Source organism: Podarcis gaigeae (genome assembly GCF_964106915.1).
Source record: "Podarcis gaigeae genome assembly, chromosome: 10".
Classification (NCBI taxonomy): Eukaryota; Metazoa; Chordata; class Lepidosauria; order Squamata; family Lacertidae; genus Podarcis; species Podarcis gaigeae.
Genome location: NC_139686.1, coordinates 38,246,971 through 38,271,846, shown reverse-complemented (window position 1 = coordinate 38,271,846; position 24,876 = coordinate 38,246,971). Strand labels below are relative to the sequence as shown.

The following is a 24,876-nucleotide window of genomic DNA, read 5'->3' as shown; positions in this document are numbered from 1 at the left end:
ATGGTTCATATAGAGATAGTGGAAGACAAAGGGTGTCTTTTCTTGTCTCCCTTATTTACTCCAATACATCAGCTACTACATTCTCACACTTCCTTGACCACCTTTCTATTGTGAATGACAGACAATGTGTTGAACAGAAATACATGGTAAGAAAAAGAAATACACACCAGGAACAATTCTGTAGAAATGAAACACTTTTAAAGCCCACTGATTTCAATCAGAGAATTAGGCTTAAATCTCTTCTGCTGGGATTTGAAATGTGTTTCATTTCCACTGGATGGCACCTCATTGTGTTTTCCCCTTACTATTCTTAAAAACAAAATGTGGTATTCACATGGATGTTTCAAAGACACCGCCTTTAAGAAGGGCTACCAGTTAGTTTAAAATTCCACCCAAGACATTGGGAAGGGGAGTATATTATGACAAGGATCCAGAAAGCTGCTTGAGGCACACCCAAAGTCTTGGGCATTCCCAAGCCAATTGGATTTTTGACTACCACCATCCTTTTAAAGAGGAAATGATTTACCAATGTGATGCGAAGGCAGAGTCCTACTTGGGAACTCATTATGCACTTGGGACAATTTGTGCAGTTCGAAGGATCCTGGCTCACGTTTCTTTGATCTGTAAGAGTTGAAAATACTTCCTGTGCTTTTTGTGTGTGTGCTTCCAGAATTTATTGAGCACTTCACTGTTCCGTGTCTTAATATAATACGTAGGTATTCATATTTTACTTATAGCTTCTGCAAATCAACAGGTTCGCCATTCATAAATTCAATCTGTTCTTCGTAAAATAAAATTTAAAAAGCAGACACCAGACTATTAAATGATAGCACATTTATTGCTGCCCGGAAGAACAAATTCTTTTACTAACAGACCCAGATCTAGTATTTCCATGCTGCCCCATTTATCTTGAAAGTTGTTAAAATGCACTTAAGATTCAATTAAGTTTCTCTGTTCTGTTATATTATCAAGCACAGTTTTCAAAGCTTGAATCAATCCTTTTCCATTCAGGCTTCTGATTGGGCATTAATATTAATTGATCTGCCACTGGTTCCCAGAACTTCAAGCATAAATGATGAATTTTTTATCGTATCCCAAGTCATTAATCTATCTTTCTTTTGCAGTAACCAACATCATATGTAATCAAGAGACTGAAACCAGCATCTGAAATATTAATGTGCTGACCCCTATCACTGAAGTGATGGGATTAACTCTTCATTTTGCTGATTATAGCAGAATGTTTTTCTCTAAGTGCTAAGTAAGGTAAGCTGTGGAACATAAACTTGCATTCTATTCTAAACAGCATATTTAGAAGCCAGCCCCAATGTCTTAAAAGGACCTTGTTGCAATCAAATGAGAACATCAGACTGTAGCATGTATAACTTCCTACTGGATTTTTTTAAAATGTGAAATTTGCCACATATTGGCAAATCTACTACAGAGAATCATAATATTTGGACTAGAGGTGGCAAATCTGTGGACAATATTGGCAAAATAATTATAATGTAACTGAAAGCATATTGCTACAACAGATTCCCAAACATGGCCCTATCATTCACTTTTTAATAATAATACTTTTCAAGAATTCAAAATTATAGAAAGATAAGCACAGGGAATATATGTCTGTTCTGGGGAAAGTGGTAGAAAATATTGTCAAAGATAACTTTATCAAGTGTATGGAAGAACAAGCCTTACTGACACAAAACCAGCAAGAGTAAGTCCCATCTCACTAACCTATTAGAGTTCTTTTGATAGTGTCAACAAGTATATAGATAGTGGTGATCCAGCCGATGTTTTGCACTTGGACTTTTAAATAGCTCTTTACATTACCAAAGAATCCCTAGTAAGTTAAGCAGCCATGGAATCAGAGAGGTCCTCTTGTGGACTGGGAAGCAGAGAGTAGGAATAAAAAGATAGTTCTTCCAATAGAGGTATGTAGAAACTGGAGTCACCAAAGGATTGAAAGTGGGACCTGTACTTGTTAAATTGTTCATAACTAATCTGGAGTTAGGAGAGAGCAGTCAGGTAGCCAAGTTTGATCATACTAAATTGTTCTGGGTGATTAAAACAAAAAGGGATTGTGAAAAGCTCCCAAAGGACCTCTCCAAATAGAGTGAATGGCAAATTCATGGAAAATGTAATTCAGTGCAAACAAGTGCAAAATGATGTATGCCAGGCGAAAATAACAACTTATTTTCACATATATAATAATGGGTCTGAACTGGCAGTGATGGACCAGGAAATAGATTTTGAGGTGGTAGTGGATTGCTCAGGGAAGATATTGACACAGTGTACAACAGCAGTGAAAAATGTGAATTCCATGCTAAGGATCCTTAGGAAAGTAACTGAAAATATAAATTTCAAATACCACAATGTCCTTAAACAAATCTATGGTGTGACTTCACTTAGGATATTATGTATAGGTCTGGGCACCTCGCCTGTAAAAGAATATTGTAAAGTTGGGGAAAGGTTCAGAAAAGTGTAACCAAGGGGATAGAAAAACTCCCAGGTTATACCAGAGCTGCTCCAAAGCACCAGATCAGACCCCAAATTGAATCAGGGTGTCTTAGAATCATAGAATCTTAGAGCTGGAAGGGATTCAAGGGTCATCTAGTCCAAGCCCCTGCAAGGCAGGAATCTCAGCTAAAGCATCCATGACAGATGGCCATCAAACATCTGCTTAAAAATCTCCAGGGAAGGAGAGTCCACAACCTCCTGTGGGAGTCCTATTAGACAGCCCTATTAAATACATCTGGCAAAGAAGAGCTTACACCCTCCTGTGGTAGTCTGTTCCACTGTCAATTAAATTCTGCTTTTAGGATGTTTCTTATAAAGTTGTGGTGAAATCTCCTCCTTTGATTCCCTTCAATTTCAACTCAATCCAGTAAAAATAAAAATAAAATATTCAATATAAATGATCCTGTCTGAGCCTTTTTGCTCTTCTGTACTAGATTCAAATAAATATATAACTTTTAGGCGGCAACCCTACACACATCTGTACTGGAAGCGAGTCACATAGAGCTCAGGCATGTATAGGATTGCATATTACCCATGCCTATAAATACACACACACACACACACACACACACACACACAATTAAGACACATAAATCATTGTGTGTTGATGAAACAATTCATATTATTCACTCTTGTCACAGTGACAGACACATTTCTCATGAAAGGTTAAGGTGCTGTCGGCATAAGATTTCTTTTTTTAAAAAAAATAATTATTTCCCCTTTCATTAAATATCATCTCCAAGCCCTGTGCTTCCATTTTCAGTAGAAGGTCAAAATAATGGCAGGTAAAGCATCCAGGAAAGAACGCACGGCTGCAGTTGCCACAAAATATTTATTATTATTGTGCTATTTCTGAGCTGTAGAAGCATACTATGAAAGATTATCAGCAGGCATATACTGTATGGGGGGAAATCTGTTATAAAAAAATTGAATTGAAGTTATCATAATTGGTGCATCTGTTAAGATAAATGTTAATTAAACCTATTTATTGTCCTTAAAATGACAGCACCTCTGCTTTCCCCTCCTCTATATATACAGGGTTTTCCCCCTGTATATATACTGAGTTCCACCATCCCTTTGGTGCATTCTGGGACCTCTTTGTAGTGGACCAGCAGCTGTATAGCAACATAGTGCCCAGAGCTGTCTGTCGGGAGACTTCTGGCTGCAGGCTGCTCGTGGCTTTGTGTCTGATGTTTTGGGGCAGTGCATCTGAGCTGACGTTGTAAGGGCCCAGTGTGCCTTTTTTCTCAGCCAAAATTGAAGGATTTCCCTTCCCCTCCAACTTGGCTCCCCCCCCCCCCCATGGGGAGGGCCAGCTTAATGCATTTTGCTGCTTGAGGTAAATGAGAAGATGTGTTTTCTAAGCATGTAATCTATCCATGCAGTTAACCAATCCAACTGGTAGCTGAATTTTACAGCATTGCTGGTGACGGAGTAGTATCTTGCACCACACTTGAAGATAGCAAGGTCTCTTAGGGGACACAGAGCAGGCAAAATAGAACACAGTCTCCTTGTCACTACTTGCCCACTGCTCATCGTCTTTGGCCCAAGGTATCTACCTCACCCTGCCTAATGGTAGGGCCAGTCCCATTCATGGGGCGCGCACACACACACACACACACACACACACACACTCAAATATATATGACAATCTTCATCGTAACTTCCATTATAAAGTATTGCCAACATATTAAAACCACACGGCAAGTGACAAAAGGAAATATTCTGCTGATTTTTTTGTTCTCTTTTAAATTTTATTCATCCAGTCTTTCATTTATCCAAAACTGTATTCCTCCAGCCTTAATTTTCTGTCTCTATGTCAGGCTGCATTCACACAGACATTCTGTTTTCCCAACATTTCCCTAACAGTTAATTTGTGCATTATATTAGATCTTTCTATTAATTTTTTTTTAAAAAAAAAAAACACTTCCAGAAATTTAATGGAATATAATGCAAGTTTAGCACACATTTCCATGATTTTGATTCTGGAAATAATCCTTTTGCTTTCCTGGAAACCTGGAAAACCATGGGAGTTTTGCTTAGGCCTGGCCACAGCCGCTGAAAAGACGGTCAGCCTCAAAGTGAACAAGCACTCTGACCTAGTCATCCTTTGCCTCACTCCTGTTCAAACCTGCAGGATTTGGAGATTCACCTTCCAGGAGCTTCTGCAAGCACCTTGCTTTTAGGGTTGGCCTTCACTCTCCCTGCCCCACCATCTTGCTGGAGATGCTCTGCAAATAGCTCTTCTCTGCTGTTGAGCAGAGGGGATTATTGTAAGGGCAGTGCTGCTGTCCCGATTTCTAACTTTCATGTCACACTGCAGGACCTACTAGTGTGAATGAAATTAAGCACAACATGGTACTGCAGTGTGAAAGGAATGTTAGAAAAGGGGACAGAAGCTCTAATCTTATAATCAGTAAAATGAACAGAATAAACCCCGTATATGAATGCAACTGCCGCCTCTCTTTGGAACGCAAACATTTTTAAGTAGATAGACCTCTTGAGAGTTAAAGAATAGTAAAATTACCAATAAAACACATCCATAGCACAATCCTAGCCATGTCTATTCAGAAGTAAGAAATCCTATTTATTTGTGAGGGTTCCCCCAGTAAGCAGTGTATTGTTGGAAGCAATTAGTTCCTATTATCTTTTCTTGTGGTATATGGGATTGGGATTGCTGCCTATAATTTATATATATATATATATATATATATATATATATATATATATATATATATAATATATATATATAATAATTAGTCCTGAAAGGAAGCTAAGAGATGCTGCAGAGGCAGATATTATACCTTATATTGTGAATCCAAGAAAACTTGCCAACCTGAGCCTAATGATTCCAAAGAGCTATAAGAATATCAAAAGCCACGATTATCACCAATTCCTTTAGTTAATGGATAGTCTTCTCTAGTAGATAGAGAGTTTTATCAGTATATTTTCAAACAAATAATTATTTACACAATTTATTCATAACATCTACTGTGAAACCTACTTCATGAATCTCAAAGGCTCTTGATGCTTTCAGAAAGGAGGTCATGACAGAACTCATGATACAATTATTTTACATGAGTCATACACAGTAAATAGTGAGAGGAATCATTAGTTTAGGAGTTACATTGCAGAATTTGATTCGTTAAATGATGACATCTTCATGCTAAGCATTTTCTCAGTTTGCTTCCGAAAACCCTGACAGAAAATTCAATAGGCTTTCAGTCTACATATAGATGACAGGTAAGACTCAGAAATCAAACGTGTTTCTTTGAATATTGATTTATTCTTCATGGGAAACGTTTACACCCTGCCCTTCAAAATAAATTTCCATGGCAGCTGAAAACACAATGTCAAAATACAACAAAGCAATTAAAGTCCATAAAACAATATTCTAATAGCAGCCAAGTCTATAAAAGAGCCAAGCTCAAATGTTCTGATTGACCGATCTTCAAAAATCATGAGAATGTGGGGAGGAGGGGCTCCTTTGCAAGTTTACCAGAATCTGGCAAGTCTAAAAGATATAACTACTTCCACCACATAGTGATAACCATTATTGTTTATCATAAATGACTCGTATGTTATGTGGCTGAAAGACACAATGAGAGATAGAGACAGGCAGACCCCATTCCATTCTAAATATGTCTTTTGAATCCTCTCTGTGGGCCAATATTTTGGAGTTGTTTGCTGTCATTTTTCTATGAGTTTAACTGAGTGTGCCAACGTTTTCAAACTTTGAAAATATTAATCCATCTGTTAAATTTATCCTACCATCTAGCAACCCACTTTGCCAACATTTTCTTCCATGCCAGGACATGTAGAGATTCTTGCACCTTATTATTTTTGCTGCAAGGAGTTGAGGCACTAATCTGTCAAGGGCAATAGAAAGGCATTTACTTCTACCCTTCCTATAACCACCTATGCAGAAACACCATTATAAAAAAATAGCAATTATTCTCAAATCATGCTAGGATGATGATGCAATCGGTCCCAATAGAATATTTCTGTGGTATACCAGCATAGCCAAGTATAAAATATATGCACCATCAATTCCAATGCAACAGCCATTGGGGATCCATTGTATAGTTTGGCCATTCACAACATCCAACAGTACCCAGGCCATGTGCAGGTGCAGATATTTTTTAACCCTTTCCTTCCTTACTGTGGTTCCAGTGACCATCATCATCTGCTGCTATTTGCATTTCAATAGAAGCTGCCACTGTTGTTGCTATTTGCATTGCAATAGAAGCTACCACTGATGAAAGAGGGATAGAGTAAAAAAACAACAACACCCACACACCCACACACCATAAACAATTACCTTTCACAAGGTGTATTTGGGTGTATTTATAAGTTAATTGTGTATTGACCAGTACCCTGCCAAAAAATTCTCCAGGGTTTTCCTGCTCCATTACTATTTTCCATCAATTAATGAGGAAAATCATTTGCATTTGGGGAGAGGTGGGGAAATGGTGAAATCCTGAAGGGTCACATGAAGGATATTGGTTGAACTTACTTTGTTTGTGAAAGTCCATTCTCTCTACAAATTATCTCATCTCAGTGGTCCGCAATCTGCAGCCTTCCCATGTGGACTTCAATTAGAGTCCAGATAAAAACATCACCATGGAATTCCTCCAGTTGAGCATTTTCCCCCCTGCTCTGGAAACACAGACAAACAAGGAGGCTACACACCACACAACCACCTCATTGTGGTTGCTCAAAACCCACCAACCACGAACATTTTAGAAATTCTCCTGCGCCCTAAGAATGAGGCAGAAAAATTCCAAGGAATCAAAAGCACAGAACTGGCAGTGACTCTTATTTGGAGTGTTTTAGTTGTTCTGTATTCTCAGACATTGGTCCTTAGCAGGGATGCCAACTTGAACAAAATAGTGTGGGCACCAGGTGAGCCCTGCCTTGCATAATCAATCACAAGAAGTGGAACACACACACTGTTAGAATGGAAATGTCCATCAACTGAGGGGGGGGCTGGCCCCCTGAAATATTATATTGTGGGGGCAAAGAGACTTGGTCCCTAGGAGTTGGCTCCTATGGTCCTTAGCATTTCCTGTTCCTCCTAACATTTCACTCTTTTGTTTGCCCTCTGCATCCTGATCCTGCCTGCACTTACCATAGGTAAGGATGCTGTGAAATCCGCCAACATTCTGGTTCCCAAGAGTTCTATGAATGTGAGAAGGAAAGCCATCAATGCTAGAGAAGCACAACACACCTTTGATGGTGTACCTGGCCATGGCCCTTTTGTCATTAAATACCAGCATAGGATTTTACAATAAGACGACCGTGGCTCTTCATGGATTCCGTGGAAACAGAGCAGGACAGATGCCAAAGCTTTGACTGTGTTATTTTATTCCTTTCCACATTTCAGGGAATTATTTATCTACAGGATGAGAACAGAAGGGAAAAAAATCTCATTGATCATCTCCTGTCTGCTAGCATTAGGTGAAACATCTAAAATATTTTGCACATTTCTTCTGTAGTTTATGACACCTGTTCAGAATTGTAAGTATACAGGAAGGGGTGGTGGTTACAAGCACATCTCACTGTGTGGAGAGATACAAGTAGCAACTATAGTAAAAGCCTCATAAAAGATGGAATCAACTTTCTAAGTGGCCTTAGTGAGTCAATATCCTTCAACCTTGTCATGGCACCCTGTTTCACATGGATATCATAAAATATGAAATTCAAGGTTTGCAAAGGGTTTTAAGGTGTGCCTGATATTTTAAGACATGCAGTGTCTACTTGTAAAAGCTACAGCCTGGTTCTATGCATATTTACTCAGAGGTATTTCTCAATAATCAGTGAGACTTACTCCTGATAAGTGTAAACAGGACTGCAGTCTCAATTTGGAATAACCAACTGGGATATAAATCCCAATAGGATTGGGCAACACACAACTTAAGAGACTAGTACACTGACAGCATGGTCCAAAGCATGCTACCTTGGAAGTTGATCCCCATTGAGTTCAAGGGGGTTTACTCATTAGCAAGTTTACTTAGAGTTGCAGATTTAGAAACAGATGTGTGGGCATCATGGAATGATTATGACTTTATTTGCCCAGGCAGGCACATTATGGGACCCATGAGAGCAGCAAAATAACCAGGCTGTACAATGGTGATGGGGTAAAATCAGGCCAATTCTTTCTTGGCAGCAGCAGGCAGGTAAGGGTTGGCATAGCACTGGGTCCCAGGATCAGTTCATCATTCCACAAGCCCCATGTTGATGGAATGGATCTGCTGGGTTTGGATCGCTCCAAACCTGTATGATGGGAGTCGGTCAGTGTTGAACCTTGCTGTGATGCAAGCTAAGCAAGCAAGTTCTCACTGGGGGACCAGGGTGCAGATTCCAACCAGGCAGATACCAAACCCACGCTTGGGTTTTCCGTAGTCAATTTTCCCCTCAGGTCCCTTATGGGAGCCCCCCTATACTATGTTGATCCTGACCAATGCCATTTCCACCCTCATACAAACAACATTCTTCCACCAAACAAAGGAAAGCCATAATTTCACTGAGGGAAAAGCAGGGGGAAAACCCAACCAAGTGCCAATCAGGTTAAGAGAAAAAGATTTCTTTTAGGCCCTGTCAACAAGCAACCCAAAATTGCTCAGTGAAGGCTGTAACCTGAGGGTGGGCGGTGAGGGAGGATGGGTGGGAAGCTCTCAAAGCAAAATGGCTAATTCTAGGGGAAGCAGCCTTATATAGGCTTTCCCCTCCCTTCTGCAGCAAGGACTCATGGGACAGCTTTTTCCCATGAGCCCTTCACACAGAGGAGATACTTGACAAAACCTTGCCCAGTACTTTGCTGTAATCTATGGGCCACAGAACCACTGGAGAAAGGCATCCTGTGCTTATTGGTCATGGAACAGGACATATCACTTAACACTCAGATGGCTTCTAAACAGTTTATAAAACATAAAAACCAATTGCAGAAACTGATAAAATGCAAAAATTTAAATATGCCACCATTAAAATACACAATACAATAATCCCATTATAACATTCAAATATAAGTGTCCATGTTTAATATATAAGCAATAAAACAATCAAAACAAAACAGCACAGCACAGCAATTAAAATGGGAGACTTGGGTCAAAAGATCAAGGGAATGAATGTGTAAACAGGTATGTCTTCAAACGCAGGTGGAATGCCAATACAGATGGGGCCTTTGGTATTTCAGCGGGGAGTGTGTTCCTTAACACTGGTGACACCAGTGAAAAATCCCATTTCCATATCATCACAAGCCAAAGCTGATGGAGGGCACTTCACATCACTGAGGCCACCTGAGCCTCAAGTGACAGAAATGGGCCCAGGAGTACCTGGATTGAGGGTGTGGACAAGGTGCTTTGATCAGTCAAGGTGACCACTTGTGTTCTGGACCTTTGTCCACATTGACTGATAAAAACTAGCAAGGAGGGGACAGCTGGCTAGACCAGGAAGGTGATTAATGCCTCCTTGTGAGAGGGGGTGGTCCCTGCTTGCTTGAAGGTGGCAGTGGTAAACCCATTCCTCAAGAAACCCTCTCTGGATTTGAACATCTAAGTCATTACTGGCCAGTTGTCACACTCCTCTTCTTGGGCAAGGTTCTTGAATGGGTGGGTAGTGGACCAGATTCAGGAGTTCTTGGAGGAAATCGATTTTCATCTAGATCCTTTTCAATGGGCCCAGTTTTGTTTATGTATCTTATTTTTAGATTGTAAACTTCCCTATGGTCTTCAGATGAAGGATAGTATATGAATTAAATAATAATAGAACAACATCTGTGGAAAAGATGTGGAAAAGGTGGATTTTGAGGAGGAATTTGAAAGAAGTGATATCACACATGTTTTTGGAGTGGGTTGGCAACAAGTTTAATTTCTCCCAGTCTGAAGAACTACACAATGTTTTAAAGTTTTAATATATTAATGACCAGCTGTTTTAATTGTGTGGTTTTCTTTTAACTGTTCGCCACTCTCACAAACCCTTGGGGTTGAAGAATTATAGATTCAAATGGTTGTACATTGAAAGTTACCCCAAGGGTCATCTAGTCCAACCCTCTGCTGTGCAGAAATCACAGCTAAATAACTCCTGATGGATGGCCATCTAACCCATTTTAAAACTTCCAATGAATAGTAAAATGTTTGTTCTCTATTTATTCATCTCATAAAATTTATACACCACTTGATTGTTCAAAAATCTCAAAATGGTTTACAAAAGATAAAACAATAATATCAAAAAAACTTTAAAACATACACAAGTTAAAATACTGAAACAGATTTTAATCACCTCAATTTTCTAAGTATTTGGCTTATCTAAATGGGCTGTTTTTTAGCAGGCATCAAAAAGAGCACAGTGAAGGCACCTCACCTGCTGGATCTCAATAGTAAAGGAGTTCCAAAATGTAGGCACTAAACACTAAACATTTGAGGTATTATAAATATGCATGTGTGAAGGAATACAAAAATATACATTTGTAGTTGGCAGAAATTATCAGTTTAGCTTGACAATAAAAGATCCATCTATAGGGACTAAGTTTGGATGTGCAATGGTTGTCTCCATGAACCCATGCCCATTTAAAGCAAATGAAGATTACACTATTGCTTGCCATCTCCAAAGGGGTGTGTGTGTCTGTCTGTGTGTGTGTGTGAGAGAGAGAGAGAGAGAGAGAGAGAGAGACAGACAGACAGACAGACAGACAGACAGACAGACAGACAGACAGACAGACATAAAGGGAGTAACCATCCACACAGAAAACCTGAGATTTGGGAATATGAAGAATCAATCACTGCACACCTAAATTCAATCTGCATTCCCATTTTCAGAGTTGTGTGAGTCTTCTGTGTTTAAATAGTCATCCATAAGTGCCTTTGATTGTTTTTGCTATATAAAGAATGGGAAAAGTTGTTCAGTCACTGAAGTTTCTGTCCTAATCTAAGACTATCTACAATTTCATTCACTTACTATTTCATTCACACATGGCATTGTTTGGGCATGTATGCACCAAAAGAGCTAGATCAGAAGTGGTAAGTAATCAGAGTTACTGTTAAAGCACTTCTGAGATAGAAAAAGAAAAAAATGTAAGCAAATACAGGATACGCAAGAAACCCCTACTATCTTTTAAGAAACTCCTGAGCTGAAAGTCAGCACATCTCCTATATTACTGATACTTTAACACAAATCTGAGACATGTAGACAGGTGATGAAATTACAAATAATACAATAAGAATGAGTTTTATGAGTGCATGCTATCAGAGATTATTGAAATTAGAAACAATAAAGACAGATGTTAAGTGGTAAATAGTCAGTGGATTCCAATCATTCCCATCTAAACAACTGTCATCAGCTTTTATATTAACCTCAACCCGTTATTTAGTTCTTCTCATTATGCACATTATTTGACTACTTAAACTGGTTATTGGATTGTTCATACAGTAGCCCTTCAACTCCCTCAGTCAATTAAACCTTTATTGTATCTGATTTGTCAGAGTCAGTGTCACTGCTAATCTCCTAAATCCACATCAGTTCCGGAGCTTTACATGTGCTTACTATCTTGCAAAAGAGGGAAGGCGTATAAGCAGGACCCCACAGAGAACAGCCACAGAGCTGAACAGCAGCTCTACTCTGCCCAAGATGGGCACAATTATACATTTTTATACCAGACCAAAAAAAAAGTAATTATCAGAGAGAGAGAGAGAGAGAGAGAGCGCACACACACTAGATCAATATTTTATTGCTGACATCAAGTTGTACAATCTGTGTGTTTCTCATTTCCTTATTCCACAACAAATGAAAATATGTGCATACAACTTAATCTTGGAATCAGGATAATCTAAATATTAGCCTGTGCTGCTAATGCAGAAGTATACACCAACACAAAACTATTCCGGAGCATTTTAAAAGTTTGATCTGATCTCAAATTCTCTGTCTTCCTGCACAAGTGGATAGTAGCAAAACCTTTTTTATATACCTCTTCCCCCTTCCCCTAAATGCTAAATGTCTATACATAAAAAGGGGAGAAGGACGGTAAATTATTGATCAGGGTTACAGCTTCGTCTATCCAGTGCTAAATCTTAAAACACCCACAGGCTGGCATTGCAATTCTATATTGTAAAGTAGAATTCCAGCCAGTCAGCCAGATAAGACACACACACATACACACACCACACACGTGCTTTTCTCCCCCTTTAAATAACACCCTTCTTTACATAACAAAGGCTGCAGCTTACATATTAAAACAGCAGAACCCCCTGGATTCTAAATACGGTTCCCTTCCCCGTACAGGTTTGATCCATCATCTCTTTTTCTGAAGAAAGAGGAAGTAAAACAAAAGAATCTCTTACCACAGGAGTAGAGAGAAAGCAATTCGTTCAGCTACATCCAACAGGCTTTGTGCATGCAGGCAGCATGAGTGATTCTTGGGCCTCACACAAAAGCAAAATAATTGGCTCTCATGAAGAGATGTAAACATCCATCATAATGGCACTAGTACTGAAGCTGAAAGCTACCTCAGCTGTTCTATGTACTCTGACTGGGGGATGATGTCACAAACATCAACTGGGTGTACTCTCATTGGCTTCTGTTACCTGGAATCATATCTTAACCCTAAACTGTCAGATGCACATTTCAGTGTGGTTCTCTGTTCCTTGGGAGAGGGATAGGCAGCAATCTCCCATTCTGGGAGAGACAGAGTAGCTGGCAGGTGCACATTGATTAAAAATGGGAAGGAGAATGTGTAAAAAATAAAATATATATCTATATCTATATACCCAAACTAATTTGCCTAAATTATTAAATTAGAGCCCTTGGGAACTGCATTTTCATAATCTGTTTACTAAATGGCAGTAATCATCAAAATATTGTACAGAAAGGATATTAAAGGAAAGGTTAATGAATACAGCATCTGGAGGATTCAACCATAATGGGCTTACATTGTCTCCTATTGTGCCCAGGCTTTCTGATAGATATACGCTTGGAAAAAGGGGGAGGGTGTTTATTTTGTGATGTTTTACTTTGTTGAAGCAAGCTTTGGAGTTACATTGATTTTAAAGTTTTAAAAGATACATTGTGTGCCCAAATAATACATATATACTGATCTCTAAATAGGAAGTAGAAATTTGGGCATTCTGTAGTCAAATAGGAATGCAAGATAATGCTTTATGATAATTTATACAGAGGAGCTAAATATGTTATAATACTGGCAATCAGACAAAAATGTGATTTTAAAGCCAATTATAAATGATTTGTTTTTCTCTTTTAAAACTCTCAAAAATGCAATTTTCAACTACATTTGACATAATCATTGCAATACTTAAAAAAGTTATTAAGCTACAAAACACACACAAAGACTTAAATATTTTCCTTCTGTTGCCAAGGTCTACCCCATTACATTTATCTGAATGGAATAAAGCCTGTGTTGAATAAAACATACAACACTCCAATATATTTTTGAATTCAGAGTTTCTTTTTCAAAAGCTTACAACTATCTTTATTCTCTGGGACGAGAAACCTTGAGCTGAACACAGCAAAGGTGGAAAATATTATAGGAGTTTGGGAATTAACTTGATAAACTACTCTGCCTTTGCCTTGTGGTCCTTTCACAAAGTTGTAAAGACTTGGGAGATTAAATTCTGGGGACTTAATAAACAGCAGCTCTGTGTGGAGATCCAGACACTGGCCTATTAGTCAAAATGTACTTTAGGCCAAAGTGAAAACCTCTGCTCATTTATTTCTGCCTCAAAACACAGGAGTTCAGATGGAAATGTATAGAGGAGGTGGGGAAGATCCATTGCCATGCAAAGTGACATAAGACTGAATTACAGATCAGAAAGATGAATTTGGACAATGGGAATGCCAACTTTGGTTTTGTTCATGATTAATGGTAAAGGTAAGACCCAATAATTGCTAAGGATATATGAGTCATGAATAAAAGAATTATTTATGAAGTAAAATCTGCTTAGGCATATAACATGTATAAATTATGTTCCTCTGAAAATTTAATGCTATAAATAGCCAAGATCAAGCAGAGAGGCTCTCTGTGATAGAAATCTGACTATGTGCTTTAGGTCACTCAGCAACACCTTCTAAATTTCTAACCCTAACCCTTTATGAAAGGAGGTTTAACATCTCCTGTTTGTAAGACTTCTATACAAGGCAATGTGTTTTCTCCTTTGAGTAGCTACTCTTCCCTAAGGTTGGGTGAGTATTCAGGTCACTCCACAATTAGGAGCGAACCCCCCCCCCCATCTAATGGATCATGCTTGGATTAGGACAGAGATATATGAATTATATCACATGACTATGAACCTTCCCAAGCATGATTTGCTACTACTTACAGATGTAAGAAGGCAAAAAATTCCATTCTATTCTGTATTCATCATATGTGATGTTGTTTCCATTCCTCTGCAGATCAACTCCCATCAAAAACTACATTCTATCCTGGTTCCCACTAAAGGAAGAACTGGAACTGAATGGAAGATTCTTCCCAAATGCTTTTATGCTCAAGTCACTGCAATACATATGCAAAAACACAGTTCAAAAGCTCAGCAGGCAATACACATCTCTACTCAAGGCATGGATAAACAAAGGCACAGCAGGTGATGTGACTACTCAAAGCAATGACATATCTCCTGAAATCCCGTTATAAAGGAATGGGGCAGGCACAGCTTAACAAGGCAAAAGTTTCTGTTCCTTAGCAAGCAATCTAGTACTTACATTGTAGGCTGGATCTGAACCTGAACCTGATCCTTCTGTCCATGCCTCTCTGTTGACCCAGGTAACAGAGAAGACATCTCTGTCTCTTAAGAGGTGGAGGATGGAGGTGCAGTACCCCCTCTGAAGAGGCAGGGCTAGACCCAGTGTCCCACACCTCTGTAGGCAGAGAGAGTGGAGAAAGAGGCCCAATGGAAACATCTGAGACTGACTGGCAGCTGTGAAGAGGGAAGGAGGGGCTGGTGGCTCATGTCATTGAGACTGGCAAGGTGTGAGAGCAGATGGAGTGGTGGGCACCCACCCAGAATCCTCAGCATCAGATACCCCTGGATCAGGCAGTGACCTCTCTAGCCCGCTAGAGACATCTTCTGGGTCCTCTGCAATTCTCCCCCACTGGGCAACATCCTAACTCAGTCAGCCCATTATTTATCTCATGGTCTGATGTGGCAAAATTATGAAAGTTACATGAATTGAGTAAGTTATGTTGTCAATACACAATTCTCCATTCATTTTAATGCAAAGAAAACGCAATAGAGAATGGGGCTGGGGACATAATCAATTGCATAACATTTGCGGAATGAAAGCAACAAGGCAGTAAATACCAATTGTATTTCTGCTAAATTGATTTCCATTCCAAACCATGGGACAAATATACAAACAGTGGCAATTTCCACTTCTGTTTTCTTGGGACATTTCACACACACATATATGAATATTCATATATATATCCCTTTAATGTATGTTATGATTGTTGTGATGGACCACCATGTCCTGGGTTCAAATGCCTATTTGGCCATAAATCCCACTTGGTGACTCCTTTCTCTCAGCCTGACGTAACTCACAAAGTTGTTTTGAGGATAAAAATGGGGATATACCAGTATACATAATAATAAATAAAATGCATAATGATAAATTGTATGGCTATAATGATGGCTGCACCCAAACAGCTGCTCCAAGCAGCTAGAAAATGATTTTAAACAGCAAAAAAGTAGAAAGACAGAAAGCCTTTGGGCCACCTCCTAAATGCTTTATATTTATATTCCGTTCCCCTACATTTTGAAAGTGCATAGATTATTTTAAGCATTTGCCCTAAAAAGATCTGCATGGATATTTGACAGTGAATTTACTAGTCTACTCCTGTGCAAGAGACACAAACCAGATTAAGACTATTTGGCCCATTGCTTTCGTTAAGACCAGCATGCCAGGAGAGGAATTTGAAAGAGGTAATTGGGTATGTGCACAGGATGGCAAATCACCTGCCCTCTCCTGCCTGCCTGCCTCCCTCCCTCCCTCCCTCCCTCCAACAAACAAACAAAAAACCCTATTGACCATTTGGTTTCACGTTGCTTTCAGCTGGTTGCCAGAAAAAATTCTTTTTAAAAAGCACACCACAATTCCTTAGGTGAATAACCTGAGCTCTGCCCCTAGACATGCCAAAGTTGTTAGGTTCTGTCCCTAGACCTAGGGCCAGTTTCAGCTTTTAGGGGTCTTACCTGGCCTTGGCAGTTCAAATAATTTGTGTGCAGCACCAGGCAGCTTGGTCTAGCCATCATTTGAATTGCACAGTGCCCATAGTATCACATCACTCAAGGGTATTTTTGAAAATAAACATAGCAGCTACTGCTGGGGGCTTTAAAATGGAGAGGAAGCATTCAGCTGGTATTAGCAGTGGGTCCTGCCAAGCCATTGGGACCTTGACAACTGCCCAATAATGCCAGATACTTATGTCAGCCCTGTCTGGACCTATTACCCAAACCTGTGCTGTCAGACACAACAAAAACTGTTCACCTGTGTCCATCGCTCCACTGCTGAACTGATTCTGAGCCCTGTCCCCTCAGGTGCCACTCAGAAGAACTGCAAGATCTTTCTTTGGGAAGTTGGCAACTTTGTTTATGAACACCAATAGCAATGAAAAAATGTAATCACTGATGGGGAGAGGGGAGATGAAGATCAACTCCAGGTGTCAGAAACGTGAGCCTAACACATATTGGAGATTTCCTTCTTCAAGGATGTGATTTTAACACCAGTTCTCAATACCGTGCAGTAACATGAATAAGAGGTCATCAGGAATTAAACTTTAGCAGCCTGAGTTCTTCCTGTTCCCCCCTCTCTCTCCACCTCCTCCATTCATGCAAATTGCCTTTATCAAATAGTCTTTAACTGTAAGCAGTATTGAATCTCATCAGGCAAAAATGCAGGGTATAAATAAATAAATAAATAAATAATAAAAAAGGATGCTGGTCTGCTAAGGGCTACTACAAAATAGCCCTCCCAAGGAGAACAGCAAGCCTAATAATAATAATAATAATAATAATAATAATAATAACCCAAATCTCAAATCCAGGTACTCTTTCCTGCTCCACGAACATTTTATAATTCTATTTGAATTTTGAGAAGTGCTGCAAACATTTCTGTCAATCTACTGTTCTCTGACCAACCTGGTCTCTGGAGACAATCCTAATAGAGAAATATAGCTATGGAAAAGATTCCCTTCTCACGCATCTCTAAACAGAAAAACCATGCAGCTTATCAGACTACTGGAAAGCCAGCCCAACATGGAAGGCTCCTCCTTGAACCTTCTTGCCTTAAGTCTCCACTCCTTCTCCCCATATTTGGCCACCTTTGGTCAATGATGTGAGCAATGCATGGCACAAAGGAAACTAAAATAAAAAGGCCATGGGGGGCGGAGTTACAGCTTTAAATCACAAGCTTATACATCTTCTTGGCATTAACAGAAATGACAATTTATGAACAACACAATGGAAATATTGATGGTTATAGAAAGAACTGGCTGGAACAAAGCTTAATGAAGCAGACATCTCATGATCATAATCAATGCAGTGAGGAATCAACACAGCAAGTTTACATGGCCAACAAGGGAATTAGCAGCATTTCAGTTGCCTGAATTGAAGGGAACAAATGAAAATAATAATAAAAATAATGGGCTGCCAAAGCTCTATGTCTCCTCTATGCTGTAACTGCATACTAAAATTCAGAAATAGCTGCTAGCTATTTTCTTCAATTGACCGCTTGAGTGAAAAGCAAATGTAGAAACACTTAAAGTAGTTCAGAAAAATTTTAGCCCTATTATCTCAGGTTTTTGGGGTATTTTTTTACGTTATAAAAATCAGAAGAACCTGATATATTGTATTAAACAAAATACAGTGCACATTCCTATTATACTTGTATAATGGGAAAGAGGTTTTTTGTTGTTCTTTTTTCAGATTAGGTTGTGCTGATGTGAGTCTACACAGTAACACAGTATATAAGAAAATCAAATGATTCCTTCCCCCTTTCCTTGCCTGTGGCCAAATACACTACTTCTGCCTGGATAAAACATATAAAGAAGTATTGTATCAAAATACTGGAAATGGTTTACAATGTAATGGTATGGAAACATGGGCCATGATGCAATTAACACACACACACAAACAATTAAGCACTTGATTTCAAAGGGAAACTTAAGCAAGTTCTTAAAACTAACCCATTGAAATCAATAGGGCTTAAGTTGCAATGTAAAATGTATTTACTCGGGAGCAAGCCCCTCTGAACACAGGGCTTGCTTCTGAGTAATCATGCAGAATTTTTTTTTCTACCAAGTGTGTTGGTGTATTATGCCCTCAGTTTTTTAGGAGTGAATATGTCACAGGAGTTGAAACAATTTCTTTGCCTGACCCTTTATTCAGGTATACAAGTTTAACGACCAAAGCAATCCACAATAAAAGGATCTGGTTTGCACTGATTAAATGAAAAGGTTTGTTGCATCCTAAGTCAAGTGCAATTGTGAACATAATCATATCATGTTTCAGCCGAGTCACCAAATGGCTCCTTATCTGCTCATTCACAAGATGGCACCTCTATTGACATGCTCATCCTGACCATTTAAAAACAAAACTGGATAATTTCAAAAAAGTTCTTTAAAAGGATATGATTTCATATAGATGCCTTTGTAGGCTCTTTTATATGTTATGATCATTTAAAGCTGCAGGGCTGTGAGGCCACAAGTCACTGAAATAAATGGATCAGATGTGCAGTCAGAAAATGTACACATTGTCTCTTCAAATGTCAATGGCAGCCCTCTCCAGTTCCCATCAGTCCTAGCCAGCATGGTCAACTGTCAGGGATGCAGGTTTTCCTAACTTGGTTTGTGCAAATTAAATGCATCCCACTAGCCACAAACCTGGACCTCTCAGATAACTTTGCCCACATCTTTTTTTTTTCTGGATTCCCAGGCACAAAGCAAAAGCTAGGTGCTTATTGAACTCATATGGCAGATCATGAGTACTAACCATTATGGTGATTCTATGCCTCTACAGACAGAGGCAACATGGTTCAGAATATCAGTTTCTGGGAAGCACGGGAGGCAAGAATGCTGCTGCGCTTAGGTCTTGCTTGCACACTTCACATGAGCATCTATTAGGCCCAATGCCTCATGAATATGGTGGCAAATATCATTGTAGCCTTGGAAATTTAACTTTAGCATGGCTTGCCATCAGCACTTTTCAGCAGGTTTCTGCACTGAGACCACAGCAGAGTCTCCTTTAACTTGGTTTCTTTTAAAGCATCTAATCTTTTTAAAAAGTCATTACTATTAAAAGTCTGCCTTCTTGAAATTAGCATTTTCTTTCATTCTTTATATTTACGTGGCTGCAGTGTTTGATCCTATCAGAGAACTAGACTTCCCCGTTTCTAATTTGATTTCCCCTGCAGCAAGTCTTATTAATTTCTTCTATATAATATACTGAACGACCCCGTGACTTTTTTCTCTCTCTAATGCATTTTGTTCTGTCTTCTTCAAAATATTCCAGCAGCTTTCACAGTTCAATGCTAGTTCATTTTATTCTGGAATCTCCTTCTCATTTTACTGCTCAATGGGCAGCAGGAAGGACTATTTGAGGAGGGGGCTGCCAGTCAAAATAGACAATACTGGTATAGATTTACAAATAGTCTTTATGGCATAAGGCCTTTGTTCCTAGTACATCAATAAGGTGCCGTCTCTATTGTATGTTTTTAGCACATGAAAAATATTTACCTGGAAAAAGTCTGTGAAATTTCACATCACTGTGTTTTACATTATGATTATGTTTTACTAGGGACCTGCCCCGTTCACATTGCTCACTAATCTCACCTGCCCCTTACCCCCGGCCAACCTACTCCTCCCTTTACACCTCACCCAAACCTGCCGTTCTCTCACAGTTGCTTCAAGCCCCAGAGCTCCTTCAAGCCACCTTCCCCTCATGGCAGGCTCATCTTATGTTCTTCCATTCTGATGCTTTTTAGAAGTGTACTTTATGGGTTTTATTGCCTGCTATATGTTGAGCCTATAGCACAGGGGTGAGGACTCTCAGGCTGAGTTGGAGTGGATGAATGTGGCCTTCTAGGCCTCTTTAGCCAATCCTTGGGAATTTCTGAGGGCACACCCATCTCTAGTCCTGCTCCATGTCCTTCTCAAATGACTGAAATATGTCCTTTAACTGTGATAATGGCTCTTGGTTGCCTTGATGGAATATGGAGAGATGGGGGGGGGGGGGCTTTGGTTTTCACATGGTGAAATGTATCCTATTGTAGAAAGGTAAGAGTCGCATCCATTGCTCTGCTCACTTTTGCCTCTGACCCAAACCAAAACTTCCAGAAGTTTGCTTGAAAGGGAATACAGCCCTCAAACTGAAAAGGTTTCCCTATCTCTGATATAGAGAAAATATATTATTGGGTGACTAATAAACACAGTGCTTTTGCAGATCAGCTGTTCCTGTTAGATAACTGCTTGGGGGCAACCACACCTTCCAAAACGGATTTGAAAGATTGAGGCAAATTGTAGGCACAGAGAGTCTAATTTGTAAGCAAGCATAGTATCTGAGACTGAACAAAGCCAATATGAAAGCTTCTACTCCTTTTTACTATGGAATCTTCTTGAAGCCTATAGGATCTTCTGCAGTATGTGGAATGCAACCAGTAATAGTATGTGCACTTAATTACTACACCTATCTCATCTGAATAATTTAGGTACAATGTGTTTTGCATGCTGTGACTGCTCTAATTGGTCACAGACATTGCTTATGCTCCCAAGCTCTTTCAAGCAATCCTTTTCACTCTACATGCATTATTCAGCATCTGGTGGCAATAGTTGAAAGTCACTCATTATGCAAAAAAGATAGCAAACCCCAAATTTGGAAGGATTAAGCCGGAAACAGTTCCAGGCTTTCTATGTAAAATAATCAAACGGGTCTCTGGTCACCCATCAAAACAGGATTCCTTCCCTTCCCTGCCCCGCACACTTCTGATTACAGATCACTTGCATCCACCGACAAATTGTAAGTCCAATTAGCAACGTCATTCTTTGCCTAAGGGTTCTTTTGGTGCCAAAATGGTTTGCAGAAATACAATAAAAATTAAGGGGGACCTAAATGGAAGTCAGGGGCACTCAAAATACCTCATTGAGGACTGAGCATGCTCAGAGGACGTAGAAAGTTGACTGGCTGTTGGAGGGAGAGCAAAATGGAAAACCAGGAAACATCCTGGATGAGGGCAAAGTTGGCTTACTCGAAAACTGAATAGGAGCACTGCACAGTATAATGTTCATTTTAGCCCCTGCTCAGCTAAAACATTTGAAGAATTTAAGAGGAATAAAAAATAGTATTGTTAAAGCCAATTTTATCTGGGCACATTTTTCATGTTTATAAAATTATCCTGAGTTTCTTCTAAAGCCTTCACCTTTCCTCTGTCATCATGTTCTAGGTTCCAGAGGCAATGTAAGAGCAGAGGAAAAGAAAAAGGCTTCCCATGGTTGCTAGGAAGCTGAGGAGCGCCATTTTATTAGGCAGAGTGAGGTGGCTGCCTCAAGAAACGGGTACTGGGAGCAGGGACAGAGCAGTGGCGAGTTGTGGCCTACCCTGAATGATCTGCCCTCAGATTTGGTGGAGGTTGCTGTCTGGTTGATAGTGCTGAAGTAACAGTCAGTTTCCACCCTGGGTAGGAACTAGGAGAATTCATTTGCCTCAAGCCAGCCCTAGTAAGAAGAGATGTCAAAGCTTGTTGTTGACAATAACTATGGGTTTATATGCCAGCTAACAGTGAAGAGGGGGGTGTACCAAGGTGTAGAAACAGACATGGATAAGCTGTAGTTCTTCATAAATTGTTGGACTACAACTCCCATCACCCCCCACCAGCATAGCCAATGGACAGGGAAGATGGGATCTGTAGTCTAAACATCTGGAGGGCCACAGCATAGCCACTTTAAGAACTCTTCAAAAGTGGTTTACCTGGAAGAGCGGATTCACGTGACAAATGTCTGCCAGCGACTGACACTTCCATTTGCACTTAGCAGTTCTAATGTGTTCTAGCTGTCCACCTCATCTGGAAAGCCAAACATGCTGAATGCTGCAAAATTGACCTTATTTTGTCAGAAACAAAGAGAGAGAGATGAGTTTTCCAGTGAAAATAGGCCACCTCTTCCCCATTCTGCGGAATGCATTGATGTTGATCGTTATTTTTTTGTTCCTTACTAAAAAATGAACAACAAAATGTTTTATAGCTGCGATTCTAAATGGATCACCCAGAAATAATAACATAGCCAAGAGCAGCTGACATACGTATGTATGATATCACTGAATTAATTGTAGTTTATATTGCCCGTGTTTGTTGCTGCGGTTTTGTGTGTGTGTGGGGGGGGGTTTATTTATATTTTTCCAAAGTCTGCTGTTCCATTCTATTTGACCTTAATTAGTATAATTGATAATAGCTTTAGAACTGCATGCCATTTTAATCATGTAGTTACATCTTTCCTGACAGAAGAAAAATGAAGAAGCAGCTGGGACCCATCTATTAATAGTTAGGCAACAGAAAGGTAGAGCAGCAAAGCTCTTCTTTGTGGAGAGATTGGGTCTTCTACAGGATAAGTAATGAACAACTAGTGTATTTTAAAGAGGGACACAGTGATCTCTCCCAAGGATATGAAGAACAACAGGAGTGAAGATCAATGTACAGTGGGAATTTGGTATCATTAGAAAGGTGTGTGCTAGAAATTGGGACACCAAATCGGGAAGATAATTCATGCCATGACATTTTCATACCTCTCGGACTCAATGCATTGCACACACAGCAACTCGACAATTTTTAAGGTTTTGGAGAACCACGGAGATCAACCAACACATGATATTCAAAATCACATTCTTTCCTACAGTGATTTTTATACTGAAGCGCATAATTTATGCTTAACAAAGGAAGATATTTTAGCAAGGTGCCTCTGTATAATTGAAAAAGAAAGAAAGAAAGCTATCAGCTGCATTTCTGGGTAGGGATTTCTATGGAGAAATGAGTCTTTTGGTCTGTGATTCAGAGAAAGCCTGGCCCTAGGTGGGAGAAATAAAGTGGGAGAATTTCAGAGCTGGGAACAAAAACGCCCCATTTGACTGTCCAGCATTTCCTTTAAGTGTTATCTTCTTGAAGGTTTCTCCATTGATGCTAAAAGTTGCTCTCCCTGGGTTTCCAAGGATGTGGATCTTTTGCAACAAAGAGAACCTCTTGCTCACCAGGTGGGTTTTATCCATCTCTGACTGATCTAGCAAAAAGAATAGTCTGCCCATGGCACTTTTTCTCACACCATACTGGGAGAAAGAAAGATGTCCGTGTAAGTGCCAATTACAGATGAAATAGTATGTCCCCCTGTGTTTCTCTATGACAGGATAGCTGAGGAGCCTGGTGCTTTCTGTTTTGTTTTTAGAAATAACTGATCTAATTCATATGAAACAATATTTCTTAACCTGTGCTATCAAATAAAGTCTGATCACATACTTACTATCATCTATCTATCTATCTATCTATCTATCTATCTATCTATCTATCATCTATCATCTATCTATCATCTATCTATCTACTATCTATCTATCCATCATCTACCTACATCTATCTATCAATATGAAAAGACACTGTACCAAAAACCAATTGCTGCATTTTCTTTTTGCTGTGCTTTTTTGGGGGGTAGAGACTGGGAGCGATTTGATTCCTGATGCACGAGTTGAGACGACATCAATCATAGCCCTGGTCACACTGTGAAATATGGAGATGATTCAGGTACTTGATGTGAACATTCACCTCCATCCCTGCAAAGCCCTTGGTCACAGCTTTGGTATTCTGTAGAAATGACGGCAAGGAATTAGGAAAGGAAATGGCCAGGATGCAAGCGAAGGAAAGATCACCAATAGTCTGACCATCACCTCCTCTCAGTGCCATCTGGCAAAACTTGTTCTTTTGGGAGTTGAGGGGTGGAATTTGTTTTCACACCATTGTTGCAATTTAGCCTTCTTGGGATGCCTTCAAAATCACATTATTTGATATGTTTGCGGGGTACCTTGAGGATAAAATAACTCCTGCCTGCTGTGACATGGATATTATGTTTGGAGGGCAACCTATGAAGGTGCCCAGATATTATTCTGCCCTATATTGATAAATAAGTAATTGGACATGCCTATGTTCAACTCCTGTCCTTCTAGGGTCATATCACTGAGAAGGAAGAGTCTGACTGGCTGGGCTCAGGTAGTGATAAATGGGAAAGAGAGAGAGCGCACTTAGTCTCCTATATAAGCACTACTATGGCCAGTAGGACCATGTGAGGTGGGGCAGAATTTCAGAAGCACCCTCACAACACCAGCATCATTGCTG

The 24,876-nt window shown here is 39.6% G+C and overlaps 1 protein-coding gene across 4 annotated transcripts in view; it reads right to left on the bottom strand.

Annotated features, from left to right (window-relative positions):
* The window catches only part of MGAT4C (MGAT4 family member C), a 319,924-nt gene that overhangs the window by 109,099 nt on the left and 185,949 nt on the right, over positions 1–24,876 (bottom strand). For 2 of the 4 annotated variants that reach the window (XM_083699337.1, XM_083699336.1), the window contains exon 1: positions 12,852–13,024. The exons of the other annotated variants lie outside the window; for them this stretch is intronic. The gene's annotated coding sequence lies outside the window, so the exon portion shown is untranslated. Of the gene's footprint in view, positions 1–12,851; positions 13,025–24,876 lie in introns of those variants that run through there. 4 annotated transcript variants of the gene reach the window in all.